The sequence below is a fragment of the Eptesicus fuscus genome, chromosome 18 (genome assembly GCF_027574615.1).
Source record: "Eptesicus fuscus isolate TK198812 chromosome 18, DD_ASM_mEF_20220401, whole genome shotgun sequence".
NCBI lineage: Eukaryota > Metazoa > Chordata > Mammalia > Chiroptera > Vespertilionidae > Eptesicus > Eptesicus fuscus.
This window is the reverse complement of record NC_072490.1, coordinates 13,106,149-13,129,799: the sequence shown is the minus strand read 5'-3', so window position 1 is coordinate 13,129,799 and position 23,651 is coordinate 13,106,149. Positions and strand designations below refer to the sequence as shown.

The following is a 23,651-nucleotide window of genomic DNA, read 5'->3' as shown; positions in this document are numbered from 1 at the left end:
CCTGGTGTGGGGGCACCATCATTGGTTCAGCCAGCCCCCTTGTTTCCAGCCTGCTACCCTGTGCTCAGCCAGTAAGCATAATTCTGGGTCCTTCTCCCCGGGGCACAGACCCCCAGAAGCGGAGTGGCTGGATCAAGGGTAAATACATCTCATTGTGGCGGTTGCTGCCAGATTCCCCCTCACGCGGGCTATGCCCTTTGGCGTGCTCATCAGCAATGACAGAGAGGCCTGTTTTTCCACGGCTTCGCCAACCGTGTTGTGAAACCCCTGGGTTCTTGCCAGGTCCGTAGGTGAGAAATGCCTCATTTTCCTGACAGATAGCATCGCGCTTATTTTAATAGTCTTATTCATCTTGAACAAGGAGCTCAGTGAAACTGGGCCTTGCCTGCTTTCTCCTGAGTGCAAGCGTCCCGGGCTGGACGCAGCTGTTTCTAGGCCTTTGCTCTGGCTGCGCCTTCCACCAGGAATGTGCTTCCTCCTCACTCTCAGAATTCACACGGTCCTTTGAAGCTTCCAAATGCCATCTCCTCTGAGAAACGTCCTGATTCTGCTTTCCACCCCCACTGTCCAGCCACTTCCTTCTCCGCACACTCGCCTTGCTGCAGCCGCTCTGTGATGGCACCAGTCACGTCGTTGTCAGGTTGCCCAGGGTCACGTGGGAGCCCGGAGTCGGGCAGGTCTGGTTTTGAATTCCAGCTGTGCCATTAACCATCTGCAGGTCTTTGGCCAAACTCCTTAGCGTCTCTGCGCCTCAGTTTTCCCACCTGTGAAATGGGAACAGTGCTTCCCTCGCAAAACTGGAGAGAAGAGGAACGAGAGGCCCTGAACCAAGTGTGGGGCAGCAGGCAGGCGTTTACCCTGCAGGTTCCTTGGAGTCAGGAATGCTGACTGCTCTTTAAGGGACTTCCTTGGGGCCTGGGGTGACGGAAGAAGCCCACACCCACATTTGTCAATGTCCACCCCCTGCTTAACCCCCTCTACAGGTCCTCATGGCCTTCGGGGTGCGTTCCAGACCTCTTCCGTGGCCTCACAGGCCCTGTGTGACTTGGGGCCGGCCGGCCTTCCTTTCCAGCCTCATCTGTTGTCTGGTGGCTGGCCTACCCTGAATCCTGCCTCACCCCAGCTCCCCTGGACCTCCAAGTTCTAGAACGCTCCTTGCTGTCTCATCTCTGCTTTTTTATGCATGCTGTCCTTTTGCCTGGAATCGTTTCCTTGCCTACCCCACCTGGCCAGTATCCTTTTGGTCTCTGCTAGATGTCACTTCCTTCAGGAAGCCATATTTGATCTCCCACCCCCTGGTCTGGGTCGTGTGCCTTCCTCTGTACTTGAGTAACCATCAGGACTTCCTTCTCTTCAGACTTCCACAGCCTTGTATTGCCATGGCTGGTTCACTTGCCTGAATCTCCCCAATTGTTTAGGACACGCCCTGGCCCCTGCCGGGAGAAGGGGGCATATCTCTCATCTAGTATAGTGCATCTGTGATGAGTGCCTGATACAGTGAGGGACAGATGGATAATGGAGACATACGATAGGCCGTATCACTTGTTCTGATTTGTCTTTATTCAAGCCAGCCCAGTTGGAACCTGTTTCCCTTTGGAGGGCTCTGGATTTCTTTGCCCCTCCCTGCTCCTGGCCCCACGACTGGCCAGGTGGCCCTGGAGAGATCACTTACTCTTCTGGGGCATTTATGAAATGACCTGGTAGGGCTGCGGGGTTGCTTAACTGAGGGCTTTGTTGACATTGTATCCCATGAGAGCACAACCCGTAGGGTTGCATAATGTGCTGTGTTGCTCCAGATTTGAGGATCCATTGTCAGGCCCTCCGTCTTACTCACCCGGGTTTTTCTCGGTAAGAAGAGTGCCTAATTCAAGCACAGAGGCACGGGAGGGCGTGTGCACCTTATGGGTGCTTTAGTGCATTGTTGGTCCTAGCCAGGAGAGGGCAGCAGAGCAGCCCTCTGTGTTGTCCACGTTTTAATTCTTTTAATAAACCATCAAGAGCAGCGGTCGCCAATCTTTCGGACCTCACCGACCACCAGTGGCAACCGCTGATCAAGAGGATACCTTTTCAACTCTCACCCCATGTGTTTGCTCCCAAAAGATGGTTGTTTTCCTGGAAGATTTGTGTGGTCTGGTCATTGCACAGAGAGAATACATTCCCCTATTGTGTGTTAGTGTAAAAAGATGGTTTTAGGAAAATTGCCCTCTACTTTTTTTTTTTTTAATCCTCACCTGAGGATATTTTTTTCCCATTAATTTTTAGAGAGTGTGGAAGGAAAGGAGGGAAAGAGGGGAGGGAGGGAGGGAGGGAGGGAGGGAGGGAGGGAGGGAAGGGAGGAGTTTAAATTCGTCTTGGGTTCACACCTCAAAGGATCCTGATGTATTTGCATCGCGAACAGTTCATGGACCAGACATATAGTGTGAGGTGATAGAATGTGAAGGCACCATTTCCAAGTGTAACTGTTTCTTCCTTCCACCCCTCCTTTTCGGAGGAGGGGTCAGAAGGGATATTGGTTTGAATCGATGAAAATATTGGCTTAGGTTACCCTGTATTTTGTAAACATGTTGGAGGACTTTGGCTGAACCTAGCCAGGATTCTGTCTAGCTCAGCTATCCCAGCAATGGAGGGAGATTTCCCTTCTACAGGAGTCATTGACTCAGTGCGTAAAACATCATAAACCGGTGGAAAGGTAGTTTTATTTCTTTGTTGTTGTTTTTAAAAATATATTTTTATTGATTTCAGAGAGGAAGGGAGAGGGAGAGATAGAAACATCAATGATGAGAATCATCAATTGGCTGCCCCCTGCATGTCCCCTACTAGGGATTGAGCCATAACCTGGGCATGAGCCCTGACCGAGAATCAAACCAGCAACCTTTCGGTGTCTGGGATGACACCCAACCAATGGAGCCACGCCAGCCAGGGCATATCATTGATAATCCTTTATAATAAAAAGGTAATATGCAAATTGATCCTAACGGCAGAACGGCCAGAACGACCACTCAACCAGTCACTATGAGGCACACTGACCACCTCTTAGTTCCTTTCCCTGGCCGGCAGGTTCCCATCGCCCGATGGCAAACGGGGAACCGGGGGTGGGTGGTGGGGGATGCGGGTGGTGCCAGGCCAAGGCCCCCGCCCCACCGGTTGCCCCACACACAGAGGACAACCCGTGGCGGGGGCAGGGCCAACAAGCAGGCGGAAACAGCTGACCTCTCTCAGTCCCTCCCCCCAGCTGGCAGGCTCCGATGCAATGGTGAATGGGGAACCAGGGGTGGGTGGTGATGGGGGGGGGGCAGGGCCAGCTGCGGGCAACGAGGGAAGATGGCCCTAATTGCAGGGCAAGCCTGGGGACCATACCCATGCATGAATTTTATGTGCCATGCCTCTAGTATTTTTATAAAGAAGAAGAAAAGAAAAGAAAATTTATTTTCAGAAGGCATTAATGTGAAGAAGCCAGATGGTGTCCCAGAGAACACTGGACTGAATGTCAAGAAGTTCCTAGTTTTGAGACTGTGACCAACTGTGTGACAGTGGGTATCATAGCACTACTGTTTTCGCATATCTACACTAATAAAAGAGAAAGATGCAAATTGACCATACCTTCGTGACCCCCACCAGCCAATCAGGAGTGAGTATGCAAATTAACCAAAGATGGTGGATTAATTTGCATACACAGGCACCGAGCAGCTGGGGGCAGGGCGGGACGCTTGCATCGTCGCCATGGCAACGATGCAGGCGTTCTGCACCGCCCCAGCAGCTCTGGGCCTCTGGGCAGTGTGGAAAGGCGGCTCCGGGCCGGAGCGAAGGTGGTGCCGGCAGCCAGGGGAAGGAAGGCCCATTCTTGCACGAATCTTCGTGCATCGGGCCTCTAGTGTACAATGAAAGCCTTGCACTCTATAGTCGTTAATAGTCCTTCTGATGCTGAACATTTTGTAACAAAAATACTCAAATTCCTTTTGGTGGAATAGAGTGGTCACTCATTCCTTTTTTTTTTTTTTTTTTTTCCTAAATAAGCAGAGCATAGTCTGTTCAGAGTCTAGATTTCCAGGTTTGACTTCTTACATAAAAGATAAAATGTAATCATATTTTAAAGATAAAAATAACACTTTGAAGTTAATTTTCTACTTGGGAAAAAATGGTGGAAAAGTACAAAATGGAATTGTCTGCCTTTGTTTGCTGTTCAGTTTATGGTGCCAAGTGCCTCTAGCAGGATGTTTCTGTTCCCTATACCTTAGCGTCACTTCTCTGTTCAAAGTTAGTTTTAAGTGTGAGAGCAAAGATTTCCCTGGTCAAAGGAGGATAAGATGAAACAAAGCCCCAGAAAAGCAGGCTGGCACCCTGACAAGCCATAGCGTTGATGAGAGGTGGAAATAAGATAAGGAACCAGAACCCTTTTGAATTTAAAAGTACACTTGTGGGTGCTTGAAATCCCCTGGGCATTTCAAGTCCAGAGAGGAGATTATAGCAGATCTCAAAAGGCATTGGCCCTTAACCTTCTTTAGCAGGTCAGGAATCTGTTGAGAACTGAGGAAAGCCAAGGTCTCTCTCCACATACACATACACACACACACACACACACACACACACACACACACACACCACGTTTTGCCTGTAATTTTAGAATCTTTTGAGACCCCCAGATCACTAAGAAATTCACTCGCTGAGTTTCAACAAAGAAACCAGGGCATGTGGTGTAGAATCTTGTCTTTGAAGAAGGACCTAGTCTTCAGTTTTAATACCCAAGTGGCCCTATTGAACTACTCAGCTAATTTTGTCTCTCTAACCTCCAACCCTTACAAACTACCACATGCCTAATTGTGCAGCTTTCTCCTTTTTCCAGCAAATTGTTCTTGATCGCTGTTACATGAACTTTAAACAGAATGTCCAGATTGCACAAGTCCAGAATCTAAAATAAACAAATGTAGGTTATCAACAAGTAAAGTTTTTCTAAACAGAATCTTTGCCTTCTTATTCTATGTTGCCGATAGTCACTGGTTGCTGGGAAATGGAGGCCTTTTCTGACAAGACTTCTTCAAATTCTTTTAAGAGCACTTGTGTTAACAAGTTACAGAGATTACTGTAATCTTTGGTTGGAATTCATTTATTGTGTGCATAAATCTTCATGCTCATTATCATATCTATGAGAAATTTTTAGAATTTGAGAGTTCTGATGCATCAAAAACTACTGATTTCAGCTTATTCTTAATTGGTGACAGAGTCAAAACATGTTTGATTGGATTCAGGGATTTAAAAAAAAAATTTTAATCTTATGCTTCCAAACACATAAACTAAGGTTACTTATCTTCAAATTTGAGGCAAAAAAAATAATATTTGGTTCTTAATACTTTTTCCCCCTGTGTGATGCATTTATGAAGCATTCTGGCTTGATTACATAGTGATAGCAACAGACTTGCACCCAGCATTCTCTTTCTCCCAACTTCATTTTTATTTATTTATTTTGTTGTTCATCTTTACCTGAGGGTATCTTTCCTTTGATTTTTAGAGAGAGTGGGAGGGAGAGGGAGAGACCGAGCAAAACATCAATGTGAGAGAGACACATCCATTGGTTGCCTTCTACATGCACCCTGACCAGGGCCAGGGATTGAGCCTGCAACCAGTGTATGTGCCCTTGACTGGAATCAAACCCAAGACCTTCCAGTTGGTGGGTCGACGCTCTATCCACTGAACCAAACCGCTAGGGCCCTCCCAGTTTTATTTTTGAAAAGTTTTGAATCTACAAGAGAACTGAAAGAACTATTCTGACTTCTTCACTTACATTTTTAGACCCCCTTCATTGAAACTTGCTAGTTAACGTTTTGCCATATCTGCTTTATTTCCGTGTGTGTGTGTGTGTGTGTATTATTTTAACTTTTCTGTTGTTGCTCATCACTATGAAGTTGCAGACATGTCGCTTACTCCCTTAATAAGTCAGTATGTACCTCCCAAGAACAAAGACACTCTCTTATGCAATTGCAATACCTTCATCACACTGAAGGAAGTTAGCCTCGTTTCAACACTGTGTGACTATGCAGTGCATATTCACATTTCCCCAAATGTCTCCATGTCCTTTACCTCCACCTTTGGTTCAAGGATCCCAATCAGCATCAAGAAATGGCATTTGGTTGCCATATCTCTTTAGTCACCTTTAATCTAGAAATTCCCCAGCCTTTTCTTGTCTTGTGACATTGACGTTTTAGGAGTCCAGGCCAACAGCCTGATGTGTCTATTTCCTCATGATGAGCTTCCCGTTCAACAACTCTGCAGGGAGACGCCTAGGTGGCGCTGTAGGGTCCGCCCCTATCACATCAGGAGGCACTTGGAAAAAACGGGTGGTTCCCACATCAGGATGCTAAGTTGGGGCACTTGATATCTGCCAGATCTTATGAAAAGAAACCCCTTTCCTTTGTAATAAGTCTACAGAGGCCTGTTTTGAGACCATGTGAATGTACTCCCCCCCCCCCACACCCCAAAAGTGATTTCAGCATCCACTCGTGTTCTTTTTAGCTTCATTTTGATTTGTTGTTGGAGGTGGCGCAGGGGAAGGCATACGTATAAAGGAAGGGTATCCAGTGAGGTCTGTGTAGAACCATCCCCATGGCTCCTTTATTTGTATAATTGCAAGAAATGAAGGATGTGCGCGCTCTGCCTTTTCCCGGCTGGTACACTCCATCGGTACGCACAAAAGAAGCTCCGTTTCCCTCTGCCTCTCCACAGAGAGGCCTTCAAAGGCAAATATTTGTCTGGGGCCAGTGGCCGACAATGATTGCCGAAGGTCTCGATGAGGTTATTAAGACGCCTGATGTTTGCCCTGGTGGCCCCCACAAGACAAATGAGGCGGAATTCTTCCAGCCTGGCTACGCGCTGGTGGGTCACGTTTTAGTTAATGGTACAGAGCAGGGACAAAACGCCTGCTTCCGCAGCCCCCGCTAGATAAACAGCCCTCTGCAGTGTCGGAGAGAAAAGGCAGCGGCGTGTACCGTGGACTTAGAGAGACAGATTTAAACGTGGTAAATGAAAGGCTTGACTCAAACTTAGGCGGAGAAATATTTCTGCACGGATGGGAAAACTCAAGTGAATTCTGTATTTCATCTTTCCCCATAGGGGAGTGAACTAAAACATTCGTTTTGGGGCCAGTGGGTGAGAACCATCTAAGAAGGAAAAATGTTGGCAATTGAATCCTCCTTGAGAAATAATATATAGAGCATCATGTAGTTTAGTAACCTCAAGTATTATTTGTTTCGAACATGTTAAGTGTTTCTACAGCGCTATTTTAGCATTGTAGCGTTGCGTAGCCCAATGCTTGATGGCAGCGGTCGCCAACCTTTCGGACCTCACGGACCACCAGTTGGCGACTGCTGCTTTATGGCGATAGTCCTCAACCAGGGAGTGGTTTCGACCCACAGAAAACATGTTAACATGTTTGATTGTCACAGTGGTAGGGTGGTATTGGCATCTACTAAGTAGAAGCCAGGGATGCTGCTAAACATCCTACAGTGTCTCCTGTCCACCCCCCACACCTTACCCCACCAACTACCAATAACAAAGAAATACCCGGTCCAAAATGTCAACGGTGCCAACGTTGAAAAGCTCTTTTTTTTTACAGATGGTAAGAGTTCTTTTATCGACACGGTGTTTGCAGTATAGGAGGCACTGGGTGTTTCAAGAAAATAAGACCGCACTCAGTGCATCATCTTCTTAGGAAAGCAGACCTGTTTGCCACCTTAGCTGTGTGAGAGGAGGGGGTGCAGGAGGCTGTAAACAAGCTCCGTTTGGGCTGGAGCTTACTGGACCAGTGGGCGTGACTAAGTGTGGAGGCTGAGAAATCACACGCCTCCGCTCACACAGCATTAACATGGGCCCATCCGAGGCCTCTTCTTGTTTTCCCACCTACCCCTCCTTTCCCTCTGCATCATTAGCAACCACATTTATGGGTAAATGTAAATCTCTGATTTTTCTTTTAAAAAAATATTTTTTTTTAAATTGATTTCAGAGAGGGGGAGAGAGAGAGAAACATCAATGATAAGTGAGGATCATTGATCCCCTGCCTCCTGCAGGCCCCACACTGGGGATGAAGCCCGCAACCCGGGTAGGTGCCCTGACCAGGAATTGAACTGGCGACCTTTGGTGTTTGACACCCAGCCAGCTGAGCCACACCTGCCGGGGCTGTGATTATATTTTAATACTAGAGGCCCGATGCACAAAATTCATGCAAGGGACTCGGCCCTCTCAGCCATGGTGACTTGCCTCGGCCCTCGCAGCCCCGACTTCGTCCGGAAGGTCGTCCGGCTGTCCGGTCTAATTAGCATATTACGCTTTTATTATTATAGATGGGTAGATAGAGAAAGTGGAGCTTAGTGAATTGTGATAGATTATGTTAGAACCCATGGTGTAATCCTTTTATGAAAATACGGTGGTAGCTGCTTGAGCTGTTTCACAGTTTGGGTCACAGCAGTCCTACCAATTAGAGATGCTCCTTGCTCCGCATGCTGTCTGCTGGAACGTTGTCATCCTAAGTCTTTAATCAACAATGACGACTAGATGCGAATGGCACCATCTGGGGGCAGCCCCTGCCTGTGGGTGATGGCATTAGGGGGCTGGGAGGATTAGTAGGCTTGCATGTTTCATGGGTAGAAACGGAGATAGCTGGGTGTCCTGGGGAGTCCTTGTGTCTTGGTCATGTGCACTGAGTTGCTTAACTCAGGACAAACATCGTTAACCCAATACTGGCTCCCAGAAATGTCGAGCGGTGCCAAGCATCGCCTGCTGCTTTGAGTTTAAACTTGGAAGGGCTCACGCATGCCTGAGCTGAAAACCAGTTTCTTCTTTTGCCCCCAGGCTGACCCATCTGCCCACGAAGTGTTCCAAACTTAGAGCATCTTGGTGTCTCGTTGTGTCTCAAAGGCCAGCCCCGTGAAAGCCCAGCTGTGTGTTCATTAATGCAGCTCGTCTACCCACGCCTTTGGTCCATCGGGAAGGCCGGAGGTGGTGTTCAGATTCTGCCCTGGCCTTGTCTCTGTTCTCCAGGCTTTGTAATTTCTCAAGTCCCAACAGGGAACAGGAGCTTTCTAGGCAGTGGCCGCATGGTGGGGGCCTCTTTGAGTTTAGGATGGGAGAGTTTGTTCGCTCTGCTGGGCATCTAATGACCGTGGTTAGTCAGTCACCCTTGACCGTGCTTGATCAGCCCTGCTTTCTGCAGGATCATCTGAGATTCTCACAGCCAGTCTTTCTTTTCCTAGCTCAGCCTTTTTTTTTTATATATATATATTTTTATTGATTTTGGAGAGAAAAGGGGAGAGAGAGAGAGAAACATCAATGATGAGAGAGAATCATTGATAGACTGCCTCCTGCATGCCCCACACTGGGAAATTGATCCCGCAACTCAGGCATGTGCCTTGACCAGGAATTGAACCCTGACCTTCTGGTTCATAGGTTGATGCTCAACCACTGAGCCATACCGGCCAGGCCTTAGCTCAGTCTTTAGAAGAGAAAAAGGAAGCAAGCAAAGGGCATTTCGAAATAGGACTAAGGGAAAACAGAGGAGGACATTTATCCACTCTAATTCTTACCATTTCAGCTACCTGTTACAAAGGAGTGATGGAGATATAAATGGTTTTTTTACATTTTGTGGGGGGTGCCTAGCCAGTGTGTCTCAGTGGTTTGAGCATCGACCTATGAACCAGGAGATCACGGTTCAATTCCTGGTCAGGGCACATGCCTGGGTGGTGGGCTCTATTCCCAGTGTGGGGCGTGCAGGAGGCAGCCAATCAATTCTCTCTCATCATAGATGTTTCTCTCTCTCTCTCTTTTTTTTTTTCTCTCTCTTCTCTCTCTCTCCTTCTCCCTTCCTCTCTGAAATCAATAAAAATATATCTTAAAAATATTTGGGGGCTGTTCTCAATAACTCAAATATTTCAGAGCTAACGTGGCTTTGAAGCAGCCACATCTGTACTCGTCTGCGGGGGAAGGTTTGGGAGATGGGATCACTGGAAGGAAGGCCCCGAATCCTGCCGTGGTGGTGGCCAGCCGAGGGGTTTTGCTGGCACCGTTAGGCTGCAGTTTGCATTTACAGTCCAGCCGTGTTTTTCCTCCAGGAAAAAATATACCTGACTTGTGGGTACGCTGTCTGCAGGCGCTTTAGAAATCTCCCACCCGGCAAATAGCATCTTAATAGGAGGCCTTGTCCTTGCCTGCGAGGGCTGCCAAAGGAAGAAATGAGTCCAGTGGAAGCAGGCTGGACTTAAAAGCAGCCCTTCACCGCTTTTTTCTGGGGTTATTTTCCTGCAACACCAGGAAGGAGTCCTCGTGTTAGGGGCAGCACTGCAGCTGTGAGTGCATTTCCTCCTCGGGACCCGGGAATTCCACCGCCAGGGTCATCCGTGCTGGGGCCAGGTTCCCGGTGTGCCTCTGAACTGCTAAACCAGGCGTCCTCAAACTATGGCCCGCAGGCCACATGCGGGTGTTTTTGCCGTTTTGTTTTTTTACTTCAAAATAAGATATGTGCAGTGTGCATAGGAATTTGTTCATAGTTTTTTTTTTTTTTTTTTTTTTTTTTTTTTTTTTATTTTTTTAATTTCTTTATTGATTAAGGTGTCACATATTTGTCCTCATCCCCCCATTCCCATCCCACCCCTCTCCCCACGTATGCCCCAATCCCCTGTTGAACTTAACCGTTGGATAGGCTTATATGCATGCATACAGGTCCTTTGGTTGAACTCTCCCCCTCCCCCCACCCTCTCGCTACCCTCCCCTATCCTCCCTCTGAGGCCCGATAGTCCGATCGATGCCTCCTTGCTTCTGGTTCTGTTCTTGTTCCTCAGTCTATGTTGTTCATCATTTCCTCTAGATGAATGAGATCAAATGTCACTAGATATATACTAATAAGAACTGAATGTGAGACGAGCAATAATATTTATGCTGACAGGCAAATGAATCAATCTGTAGCGAGCTTCCCCCTGGACCAACAGTTCTTTTGAGACCCAATTTCGATGTCCAGTAGTTCCTTATGTGTACATGTCAGCACTGACCCCTCAGCTCTGGATGGTGGACAAATGGTGGTAATGGAGGTCCGACTCCCTCTGGTTTGGTCTCGGCCGAACCCAGGGGCACGGCGTCACCTGGACTAAGGGGCACGTGGCCTCACCCATACCCAAGGGGCGCGTGGTCTCACCCGGGCCTGGGACCCAGCCTCACCCGGATGGATCCAGGGGCGCACGGCCTCACCCGGACCCAGGATCTGGCTTCACCCGTACCCAGGGACGCTTGGCCTCTCCCAGACCCAGGGGCACGTGGCCTCACCCGGGCTTAGTTGCACAAGGCCTCACCTGGATCCAGGGACACATGGTCTCACCCAGACCCAGGAACGTTTGGCCACTCCCATACCCAGGGCCACTTGGGCTCACCCGGGCCTAGGTGCACGAGGCCTCATCCGGATCCAGGGACGCATGGTCTCACCCGGACCCAGGGACGCTTGGCCTCTCCCAGACCCAGGGCCACTTGGGCTCACCCGGGCCTAGGTGCACGAGGCCTCACCCGGATCCAGGGACATATGGTCTCACCCGGAACCAGGGACGCTTGGCCTCTCCCAGACCCAGGGCCACTTGGGCTCACCCGGTCCTAGGTGCACGAGGCCTCACCCGGATCCAGGGACACATGGTCTCACCCGGACCCAGGGATGCTTGGCCTCTCCCAGACCCAGGGCCACTTGGGCTCACCCGGGCCTAGGTGCACGAGGCCTCACCCGGATCCAGGGACACATGGTCTCACCCGGACCCAGGGACGCTTGGCCTCTCCCAGACCCAGGGCCACTTGGGCTCACCCGGGCCTAGGTGCACGAGGCCTCACCCGGATCCAGGGACACATGGTCTCACCCGGACCCAGGGACGCTTGGCCTCTCCCAGACCCAGGGCCACTTGGGCTCACCCGGGCCTAGGTGCACGAGGCCTCACCCGGATCCAGGGACACATGGTCTCACCCGGACCCAGGGACACTTGGCCTCTCCCAGACCCAGGGCCACTTGGGCTCACCCGGGCCTAGGTGCACGAGGCCTCACCCGGATCCAGGGACACATGGTCTCACCCGAACCCAGGGACGCTTGGCCTCTCCCCGACCCAGGGCCACTTGGGCTCACCCGGGCCTAGGTGCACGAGGCCTCACCCGGATCCAGGGACACATGGTCTCACCCGGACCCAGGGACGCTTGGCCTCTCCCAGACCCAGGGCCACTTGGGCTCACCCGGGCCTAGGTGCACGAGGCCTCACCCGGATCCTGGGACACATGGTCTCACCCGGACCCAGGGACGCTTGGCCTCTCCCAGACCCAGGGCCACTTGGGCTCACCCGGGCCTAGGTGCACGAGGCCTCACCCGGATCCAGGGACACATGGTCTCACCCGGACCCAGGGACGCTTGGCCTCTCCCAGACCCAGGGCCACTTGGGCTCACCCGGGCCTAGGTGCACGAGGCCTCACCCGGATCCAGGGACACATGGTCTCACCCGGACCCAGGGACGCTTGGCCTCTCCCAGACCCAGGGCCACTTGGGCTCACCCGGGCCTAGGTGCACGAGGCCTCACCCGGATCCAGGGACACATGGTCTCACCCGGACCCAGGGACGCTTGGCCTCTCCCCGACCCAGGGCCACTTGGGCTCACCCGGGCCTAGGTGCACGAGGCCTCACCCGGATCCAGGGACACATGGTCTCACCCGGACCCAGGGACGCTTGGCCTCTCCCAGACCCAGGGCCACTTGGGCTCACCCGGGCCTAGGTGCACGAGGCCTCACCCGGATCCAGGGACACATGGTCTCACCCGGACCCAGGGACGCTTGGCCTCTCCCAGACCCAGGGCCACTTGGGCTCACCCGGGCCTAGGTGCACGATGCCTCACCCGGATCCAGGGACACATGGTCTCACCCGGACCCAGGGACGCTTGGCCTCTCCCCGACCCAGGGCCACTTGGGCTCACCCGGGCCTAGGTGCACGAGGCCTCATCCGGATCCAGGGTCGCATGGTCTCGCCCGGACCCAGGGACGCTTGGCCTCTCCCAGACCCAGGGCCACTTGGGCTCACCCGGGCCTAGGTGCCCGAGGCCTCACCCGGATCCAGGGACACATGGTCTCACCCGGACCCAGGGACGCTTGGCCTCTCCCAGACCCAGGGCCACTTGGGCTCACCCGGGCCTAGGTGCACGCGGCCTCACCCGGATCCAGGGACACATGGTCTGCCTGGACCCAGGGGTGTGTGGGCTCTCCCAGACCCAGGGGCGCTTGGCCTCGCCCGGGCACGGGATCCAGCGTCATCCGGGTCCAGGGGCACTTGGCCTCACCCGGACCCGGAGTCCGGCCTCACCTGGACCCAGGGGCATGTGGCCTCACCTAGACCCAGGGACGTGAGGCCTCACTTATACCCAGAGGCGTGTGACCACACCCGAGCCCAGAGGCGCGCAACCCCGCCCGCACCCGGGTCTCAGTGGGGCCCCGTCTTCCCGATCCCAATTCCTGCCGGTCAATCCCCCCTCAGCAATTCCCCTGGCCATCCTTCCGGAGCTCCAGTATGGCTGCTGCAGAACTCGTCGGGCGGCGGCTCGGCGAAGCTCTGGTGCACCCGGTGCATGGCGGTGGGCCAGTCTGGCGTCGCTGTGTCGGCCCTTGGGTCTGCATCGGTGGCCGGTCGCCGAGCATGCGCACCTGGCCGCTTCCGGGGCGTTGAGATTCTTGACGGACTCAGAGGTCAGCAAGCGCGGAGTCTCCCACCCCATGTCTCATAGGGGCTCGTCTGTCCGTGCTTGGCTGCCAGTGGAGCCGTCCCCTCAGCCGGAGACCGCCGGGGGAACTGCGCCGAGCACGTTCCAGGCCGCTGTTGTATCGCCTGAGCCATAGTTCTTTTGTGTCGCCTGAGCTGTAGTTCTTAAAGTGTGGTCTTTGGGTCACCGGCATCAGCATCATCCCACATCCCCCTCTTTTATTCTAGTTGTAGAGCATCTACTCAGCCAGCCCTATGGTGGTCTTGGATGGTGTCTGCTCTGCTCTCTTGTCGTAGTCTCAAAGTTGTTGTGGTAGGCAACAATCAGGCTTCCGCCCTATGCCTCCATCTTGGTCCTCCTTTGTATAGTTAAGTCTTGATTGGTGTTGGTGTCACTGGGGGGGCTCTCTTTGTCTATAAAGGAAGAGTTGCTGTGCAGGAGATACGTTTATGGGCCGGGTCTTGGTGCAGCAAAGCTTTGGCGCTCACTGAATATTCCCGTTGAATGTGTCCCTTATGCACGTGGTTGAAATCTGGTGTCATCTCCCACAGACCACTAGATGCCCTCGTTTCTGGGTCTCCAATGGGGTGTAGATCAGCTACTGCCTTAGGCACTCAGCAAGGATTACAGCAAAAACTGTAGTTTCTTCCTCCTGTCTGAGTGGCCCTGGAGCAGTCCGACTAGAACAGCAGATCATCTGGTCCGCTGCCAGAGGGCAGTCCACCCACATGCATAAGCCGTTGCTTGGGGCGCAGGTGTGCCTGCAAGCCTTGCGGGGCAGGTCTTCAAGACGTGCAGGGCGGGTCCCAGGGCGGGGCGGGGTCTCAGGGCGCCAACAGGCCATGGTGTGGCGAGCCTCGATGGCTGTGAGTCTGGTCCTTCTGCCTTCCATGTATCTAAGTCCCCTCGTTCCGCACTCCAGCGCAGCAAACACTGATTGCTGGGCGCACCTCTGCAAGAGTCCCGCCTCTCCCCGCAGGCATCTGGGTCTCCCGGGGTTCGCCAGAAGATGGGTTTCAGGGTGATGGAGAGCTAATCTCCCTTAGGTTTGGAACAAAAGCCCCTTTCCCCCCGCCACCAGCCAGACCCACGCACCTCCACACCTCATCCCCTCCGATTTCGCTGGGTGCGAGGCAACAGAACAGCCTTTAACCTCCGCCGCCATCTTTTTCAAACTTCTCAATTTGTGCTTCTTAATCCCTTCATTTCAGTCAACTCTACTGAAGTCTAGCGCCGCCGGGAGGTGCACGGAAAGGGCGCCCGGGCCTCCGTCCGGTGCGCGGTACGCGCGTCCCGCGGAACCAGGCGCTTGAGGGCCGCGTGGCTGGGACGGGCGCTGGGCGGCCGCCGAGCTCCAGGCACCGCCATCGCCGTGTTCCGGACGTCGCCGCCGCGGCGTCCCCCCAATTTATACTTCTTAATCCCTTGAATTAAGTCAACTCTACTGAAGTCTAGCGCCGCCGGGAGGTGCACGGAGAGGGCGCCCGGGCCTCCGTCTGGTGTGCGGGGCACGCGGCCCGCGGCACCAGGTGCGCGGGGGCTGCGCGGCGGGGACGGGTGCTGGGAGGCCGCCGGGCTCCGGGCGCCGCCGCTGCGGCGGCGTCCCCAGCGTCCCGGGCCGGGCAGCCTGTGGGGGCGGCGGAGTTGCGAAAGTGAGTGAGTTTCCCAGGGTTTCGCCCGGAATCTCATAGTTTTTTTTAAACTATAGTCTGGCCCTCCAACGGTCTGAGGGACAGTGAACTGGCCCCCTGTTTAAAAAGTTTGAGGACCCCTGTGCTAAACAAACGGTTTAGGAAATACTCTCACCTATTGTGTAGCATTGTTTTACATACAAATACAAAGAATTACAAAATTTTAGGAAAAAAATATGTAGAAATTTGGAAATGCAGAACAAAAATTTTTAATGTTTAAACATCTGTGCTAGTAGAACTATGATTGCTGCTTTTCACACCGGACATTTTGTAGAGCATGGGAGTGATGCCTTAACAATCCAGAAAGATCACGATAGAGAAATGTAAACAGGTGGGCCTGTCTATCAATAGTTGAACGAATAAACAGTGGTGCCATAGCCATACAGTGGGGTGCTGCACAGTAATAGGAACTAGTGATACACATATGACACATGCAACAATTCAGGCGAATGACAGACATTATGTTGAATAAGAGAAGCCAGACACAAAACAGTATATACTGGGTCAGGGGTCAGCTAACCACAGTCTGCAGCCCAAACCGAGCCCACTGCCTGTTTTTGTATGACCCACAAACTAACAATGACTTAACTTTATATAGTTATATATACAGTTATATATATTTAATTGATTTCACAGAGGAAGGGAGAGGGAGAGAGAGATAAAAACATCAATGATGAGAGAGAATCATCAATTGTCTACCTCCTGCACACCCCCTACTGAGGATTGAGCCCACAGCCCAGGCATGTGCCCTGACCAGGATTGAACCATGACCTCCTGGTTCATAGGTCGACACAGCCACTGAGCCACGCTGGCTGGGCTATGCCACAGCTTTTTTATCCACTCACTGATGGAGATACTGACAGCCTTTTATGCAGATCTTGAATTATGGGTTCTAGTGAATGTAGCTTAACACGTTAGCTACGTGTCAGAAATTCCCACCACAGCTCTCTGATTTCTCTGTTCAAACTTCCTAGCTTTTGAGGGTCACGGCGAGCTTTTGGTCATTTGCTCAGTAGGTGAGCTAAGTGCTATGTGGGAAACAAATGTAGTTAAACCACAGCTCCTGTTTTCTAAACTTTACAGTCCAGGGAAGAAGAGATGCAGATGCTGACCATGATGCACAAGTCAAGGTGAAGAAAGTGCTAGAACAGAGGTATCTGGCCAGGTGCTCCGAGAGGACTCCCAGAGTGGGACCCCTGGGTACTATATGTGAAGTGAAGAGGGTTCCATGGCTAAGTAAGTTTGGAAAAGACTGGGTTAGACAAGTATTTTTATTACTGTGAGGCCTTCAGAGGCTTTAATGTAATGCATGTCATGAGATGGCTAGAGTCCAGCCTTTCCCAGACCAATATGACCAGTAATCCTATATTCATGGAGTACCTCTGAGAACATACTTTGAAAAACATGACTTCTGGTCAACTATCACTGAAAAATAAGTTTTAAGAAATATGACTTGCCCAACAGGCGTAGCTCAGTGGTTGAGCATTGATCTATGAACCAGGAGGTCACTGTTTGATTCCTGGTAAGGGCACATGCTGGGGTTCCAGGCTTGATCCCCAATGGGGGACATGCAGAAGGCAGCCAATCAATGATTCTCTCTCATCATGGTTGTTTCTATCTCTCTCTCCCTCTCCCTTCCTCTCTGAAATCAATAAAAAAAATTTTTAAATATGACTTATAGAGCAGGTGCCATATTGTTTGATGGTCTTAGAAATTAATTCCTAAATTATCTGGAGTTGACAACCTATACTTTATTCCTTTTAAGAAAGCCAATTACCTCTCACTCTCTCTTTCTCTCTCTCTTTTTAATGAATTAAAAACTTAGTTCTATGTTGATAAACTCTTGACATTCCTTGAAATAACTAGACGTCCTCCAGTAAGTTACAAAAAGAAATCATCAAGATCCAAAATTTTACTCAGTACTTGGTTTGACTTTACTTTTTCACTTGCTCATCCATCCACAGGGTAAGCAGATTTCATGAAGTTTTGACCATTGTCCTTTTTTTTTTTTAAATTCCTCTGAGATTAACTGAGACTTTTCCAGATGCCCAGTGTTTACATGTTGAGTCTTGAACCTCAACAGATGGACAACTTTTTTAGAGCCGCTTAGACGATGGTTGACAGAAGGCATGACAAGAATTCGGCCTTCATTATTAGAAGGTTTGTGACTAAACCTGGAGGGCCGTATGGAGGGCCTTATGGAGATGTCAGATCATTTGTTGAGCTCTACGCTCCCTGAATATGAAATCAAAGCTGAATATAAAAGTGCCTGCCTGCCTGTTCAGGGGTTGTTGTTTTTTTCTAAGACAGCAGCAGTTTCCATTGAGATTGAAAGCGTATATTCAAGGGGAATGATGCTTGGGGTGAGGTGGGAAGGTGAGTTGAATGACTTGATTTGAAAGGTAAATTTTTCAGTAAAGATTTTAGAAACCAGTGGGTTATATGGCAAGAGAACTCCTCGGGACTAAGTTTCAATTCTTTTTCTTCTCAGTTATAGAATATATAGACTGTTGTTATTTTTTTCTTCTTTTAATGCGAAACATTTTCCATTTATAAATATTTCAAAGCTCAACATTTAGGCCAAATCCCCAACTAATCGTGAGCCCAGATTTGAAAATCTGTTTACCAATATGGTAGATATTTTTCTGGGATAGGAGAAAGCTTGTGTATATAACTTACTTCTAAAAATGCAGGATAGCCCTAACCTGTTTGGCTCAGTGGATAGAGTGTCAGCCTGTGGACCGAAGGGTCTCAGGTTCAATTCCAGTTAAGGGCATGTACCTCGGTTGCAGGCTCCTCCCCAGCCTGGGCCCTGGTCAAGTCATGTGCAGGAGGCAACCAATCTATGTATTTCACTCGCATCAATATTTCTCTCTTGTCTTTCCCTCTCTCTAAAAATCAATGGAAAAATATCCTTGGGTGAGGATTAAAAACAAACACACAAAACAAATAAAAATTCAGGGCATGCCAGTGTGTGAAAATTGAATACCTGGCTTGCCTATTACTAAAAGAGACCCCTAGGAAGGGACTTGGGTTCTAAACGTGTAACCTTTTCTAACCCTCCAGGGGGTTGTGTACAAACAGCAGTAGAGGGACAGGGTGGAGTGCATCTGATACCTGCTTGTGGCTCACAAGCGGTGGGACCTGGGATAGTGACTGGCCTCTGGGCTTCTTTTCTCATCTGAATTGATGCTGCTAATAGAATTGACCCCAAGGCCAAAACCGGTTTGACTCGGTGGATAGAGTGTCAGCCTTCGGACTCAAGGGTCCCAGGTTCGATTCCGGTCAGGGGCATGTACCTTGGTTGCGGGCACATCCCCGGTGGGGGGTGTGCAGGAGGCAGCTGATCGATGTTTCTCTCTCATCGATGTTTCTGACTCTCTATTCCCTCTCTCTTCCTCTCTGTAAAAAATCAATAAAATATATTAAAAAAAAAAAAAAAAGAATTGACCCCAAGGCTGTGCGAGGATTAAGCGTGTTGATACACAGAGAGGCCTCAGCGTGCGGCTCGGCCCTTAGGGGCGGCTCAGTAAATGTTAGTTTACTTTTTATGTAAACACTTAAAATACAGATTAAGCAGTAATGGTGATTACTTTTCTCAAGTAAGTTCTTCATGTCTGACGTAGTCCATCTTACTCAAAATGACATTAAGTAGGAAAATAAACGTCAGTGGTGGATGAAAGACGTACTGCTGAAGGGAAGGAGGTGGGGCACGGTCGTAAGTTTGTCCAGGTTTTATTTTTGAGTTCACATACTGTTGGTGGGAAAGTAAAATGAAAGTCAATGGAGGTCTAACCTTTATGAAGGGCAGCTTAGCAATAGCCATCCTAGTGACTAATGCAGATATTCTTGGGCCCCGTGGCTACACTTCTGTATAAGTGTGCCCTGTGGTGAACCCAAGCACATACAAAGTGCTGTCTGTACCAGGTGATCCTTGTTTACAATAGCAGGAGACCAGAAACGAGCAAAATTGTCTACCAGCTGGGAACTGGCAGAAACAGTGGACACTCAGGAATAGTGGTAGTTTACCAAGAAATAAGGATGCTCCCTAAGGACTTAGAAAAGATCCCCAAAATGCGTGAAGTCAGGACAGCAAGCATTTGTTCCTTGGCATTTTTTTTTTTCCTGGAGTTGGGGTGCAGTGCAGCCCAGGCGGTAGGTAAGTGGGGAAGGAGATGTGGTTTCCTTTCTCCTTTGAAACTTTATTTTTTTAAAATATATTTTATTGATTTTTTTACAGAGAGGAAGGGAGAGGGATAGAGAGCTAGAAACATCAATGAGAGAGAAACATCGACCAGCTGCCTCCTGCACACCCCCTACTGGGTATGTGCCCGCAACCAATGTACATGCCCTTGACCGGAATCGAACCTGGGACCTTTCAGTCCACAGACCGACGCTCTATCCACGGAGCCAAACCGGTTTCGGCTCCTTTGAAACTTTATGAAAACTTAGTTTCTCTCCCTCCCTCTCTCCCCCCCTCCCCCCATTACATGGAAAACAGTAGCCACTGTATTTGACCCTGTGATCTTATTTTACCTCCGTTCTTTGCTTGGGGCATGTCATTCCTTTAGCAGATAATAGCTTCCTTCCTCATCTACTCACCCCCCAAGCTTAAGGTAAAGCATCTTTCTCTTCTTGGACGACCATCAGTGAGTTCTCTCTCCCGTGTCAGAAATTGCTTTGATCTTCAAAAAACAAACAAACCACACAACAGTGCTGGCTTCGGCTAAAGACAGACCCTTCTATTTATAGGACTCCACAAAAAAGACAGGGTTTTGACACAACGCCCACGGCAGAGGCGTCTTTTCCTGCGAGTGCAAGAGCCGTACCAGCATTGTTTCTCAGGGACACGTGGCACCACTGAAACAGCACCAGGGACCTGCTCGAGGCTTGGGTCATAGGCCAGCGCATTCACCCAAAAAGCTGCTGAAAATGGGAAAGCCGGAGCGGGGAGAGAGGGAAGGACACGGAGCTGGCAGAACGCGCCTGCAGTGTGAGTGCCTGCGTGTGAGGACTGACTTCTCCGGTCCCTCCGTGGAACCCGGGGAGGAAGAGGGAGTCCTGACTTCGTCCGTGAGACGTGGTGAGGAGGAAGGTGCCCCCACTCCATCATCCCGAACCCCATTCGATAGGAAGGGAAATCGTGGCTGTAATCGGCTCCACCAGGAGTTGGCAAACTCCAGCCTGGGGCCAGATCTTGCATGCTGCCTGTGTTCTTCGGGAATTCTTGTTCAAACACAGCCATGCCCATTTGTGTACTTAATGGCTGCTTGTTTTACTTTCTCTGTGTATAAAAAATATATATATATATTTTTAAGTTACAAACAGCACAGCAGACCAGGACTTCAAACTTGGTAACTTTTACCCAAAATGTAGCTTTGTAGCTTCTACTCCTAATCATTATTCCACAGAAATGTTCCCTGTTATTCCTGAACAAGGGACCAGGTCATGCTAAGCCTTTCCTCGGAGGACTCCCGAAGCTTTGAGATGAAGCACCCTGCTCGAGCTCGCCCAGAGCGGTGCCTGGTACCCAGAGAGTCTGCAGTGCGACATCCCTTTCTGCCTCTCTCAGCATCACTCAGAAGAGGTGACCAGAGATCCTGGCGCTGAGCCTCTAGAGGTCAGAAAACCAGGTGCAGATCCTGCCTCCCCTTGTTGCTGGCTTTGGGCAAATTGCCAACTTTGCCTCTGGTTTTCCATTTTTAAAATGTGGACAAAATTACCAACATTATCGAGTTTCCGAAGAGATTGGTGGTGATACTTAGGGAGCCTTCAAGGGGTGCTAGGGCTCCAGGAATGCTAGCAAATTTTCTTCCCTGTAAAAGGATGCAGGCCAAGGCCAAGACGGATGGGTTCTGCTAGTTGCTAACAGCTCTGCAGAAACTCGGGTGGGAGCTGCAGTGAATGGTTTTGAAACTGCTGAAGTGACTTTGCGGGGTTCCTGGTAAACTGACGTGGCTACGCCAGCCGGTGTTCCTGCAGCCAGTTGAGTTGGCATATCTTAACCTTCCGCTGGGAGCTTTGATTTCATATTTGTGTAGTTCACAATGATCAGACTTTTAATTTCACCAGTAGTTTGCAGCGTGACCTATTGCGCCATTTACTTCCTAGTCAGAACAGTCAAGTCTGCTGTCGGGCGTCTGGTTGTGAAGCCATTTGCTTATAATGTGAAAACATTTTTCCAGTCTGGGAGTCCTTCCCGGTGAGCTCTGAAAACCTACTTTCATCCGCAAGCGTTTTCAAGTTATCCCCTGCAAAAAGTGTTCTCTGGGTCCCTCCTTCCAAGAGAGAACATGGGCGTGTTATAAATAGTTGATGTCCCTCTTCGCTAAAAATCTCTGCCTCCAGTGGGCAAGCCACCAGTTACCATAGACCACGCCCCCTTATCCGCGGTTTTGCTTTCTGCCATTTCAGTTACCCATGGTCGGCTGGGGTCTGCAAGGATTAAATGGAGAAGCCCAGAAATAAACAACTCATAGGATTTAAATGGTGCACCATCCCCGTAGCATGATGTACTCGCGTGTCACCCGGCTCTGTTCTACCTGGGTTGTGAATCATCCTGTTAGTCACTTAGTAGCTGTGTTGGTCATCAAATCACCTGTTGTGGTACCACAATGCTGTGTTCAAGTAACCCTTATTTTACTTCATAACGGCCCCAAACTCACTCATATGACTTTTAGAACAGTCTATTGTTATAGTTGTTCTGTTTCATTAGTACTAGTTATTGTTGTTGATCTCTTACTCGCCTAATTTATAAATTAAATTGTCTCATAGGTATGTCTATATAGGAGAAAACATAGTATATATAGGGTTCGGTACTGTTCGTGGTTTCAGGCATCCGCTGCAGGTCTTGGAGCATAATCCCCGCGGATAAGGGAGGACTGCTGTAATCATCTCAGGTTTAGAGGCTTGTTGTGGGATGTCCTCTTACGTGAAACCCTGTCGTGCCTCCCTGAGAGGGGCGAAGAAAGTAGCAGACAGTCTCACTTTCCTCACTGAGGGGATTCTTCTACTGTTAAACTCATTTAAGGAAAAAGGACGCTGGGGTGTCTCCTGGGGTCATCTTGCCCAAGAAGGAACTTGGTGAACTGTTCAAAATCTCAGCTCAATGGACAGCGGCGTCTTGTTCCAGTTTTTGGGGGGAGTGTTGAATTATGACTGTCCCCAGTAGATCATTACGATGCCTATTTAAATTGTGAAACAGACCCAGGGGTGCTTTGGTGTCACTGAGTCACAGCGGGGAGGAAAGTTCCAAGAATAGAGATGCGTTGCTGTTGGCAGGCTTCAAAGAGCCTCCAGAGGGCCCGTTCTTCAGAGAAAAGGCCACGCTGAGCCACCGTGGTTATGACTGCTCCTAGGACCGGGGAGGGGACTTCTCTTTTCTTAACCCTCAGCGGAAGGGAAATATCACGGTGGGTGTCTAAATTAATGAGTCTTGTTTCTTTTACGCCTGGGCTTGTCCAGTTTTTCAATCCAAATATCCCACACTTCTAAGAGGGAACTTACTTAGGGATCTGAGGATGCATCCTGGACCTGCCCAGGTGATATTTCGGAAAGGGGTGGAGGTAGGAGGCATTTTATGTCTTATTTCTAAAATTCCTATATGCCGTCTTCTCCTCTACAATATTTCTGGCTTTGACTTTCAATGGAAAGATACTGTCTTCGTCTGCTCCGGCTGCTCAGAATACCATCTCCTGGGCGGCTTCCTCACGGATACTCATTTCTCACAGTTCTAAAGCTGGGATTTCCAAGGTCAAGGTGCCAGCAGATTCTAGTGAGAGCCTGCTTTCTGGTCGCCTGCCCCCGTGTCCTCACATGGCAGGAGGGGAGAGCGAGCTTCCTGTGGTCTCTCTTATAGAAGAGCACTAATCCCATCCAGGGTGGTCCCACCCTCATGGCCTGCTCACCTCCCCAAGACCCTCCTCCAAATGCTCTCCCACTGGGGATTAGGTTTCAACATGTGAATGTTGGAGGGACACGAACATTCAGTCTGTACAGCAGGCACTTTGCAATACTGCTTCTTCCCTCTCCCGCCCCCAAATCTTTACGTAAAATTGATGTTAAGATAATGTGGCTTCCCTTACCCCGGCACACTGCGGGGTCCTCCCCAAGACGAGCCCCGCACTACACAGTTCTCGTTCTCATCGGTCGATAGTCACGAAGGAAGTCCCACGGGACCAAGTGGCAGGCTATTCTGGATGGAGCATTCCAACCCACTCAGCAG

General features: G+C 50.2%; 1 protein-coding gene across 1 annotated transcript in view; it reads left to right on the top strand.

Annotated features, from left to right (window-relative positions):
- CMTM8 (CKLF like MARVEL transmembrane domain containing 8) overlaps window positions 1-23,651 on the top strand; it is a 68,277-nt gene that overhangs the window by 27,939 nt on the left and 16,687 nt on the right. The window lies entirely within an intron of this gene.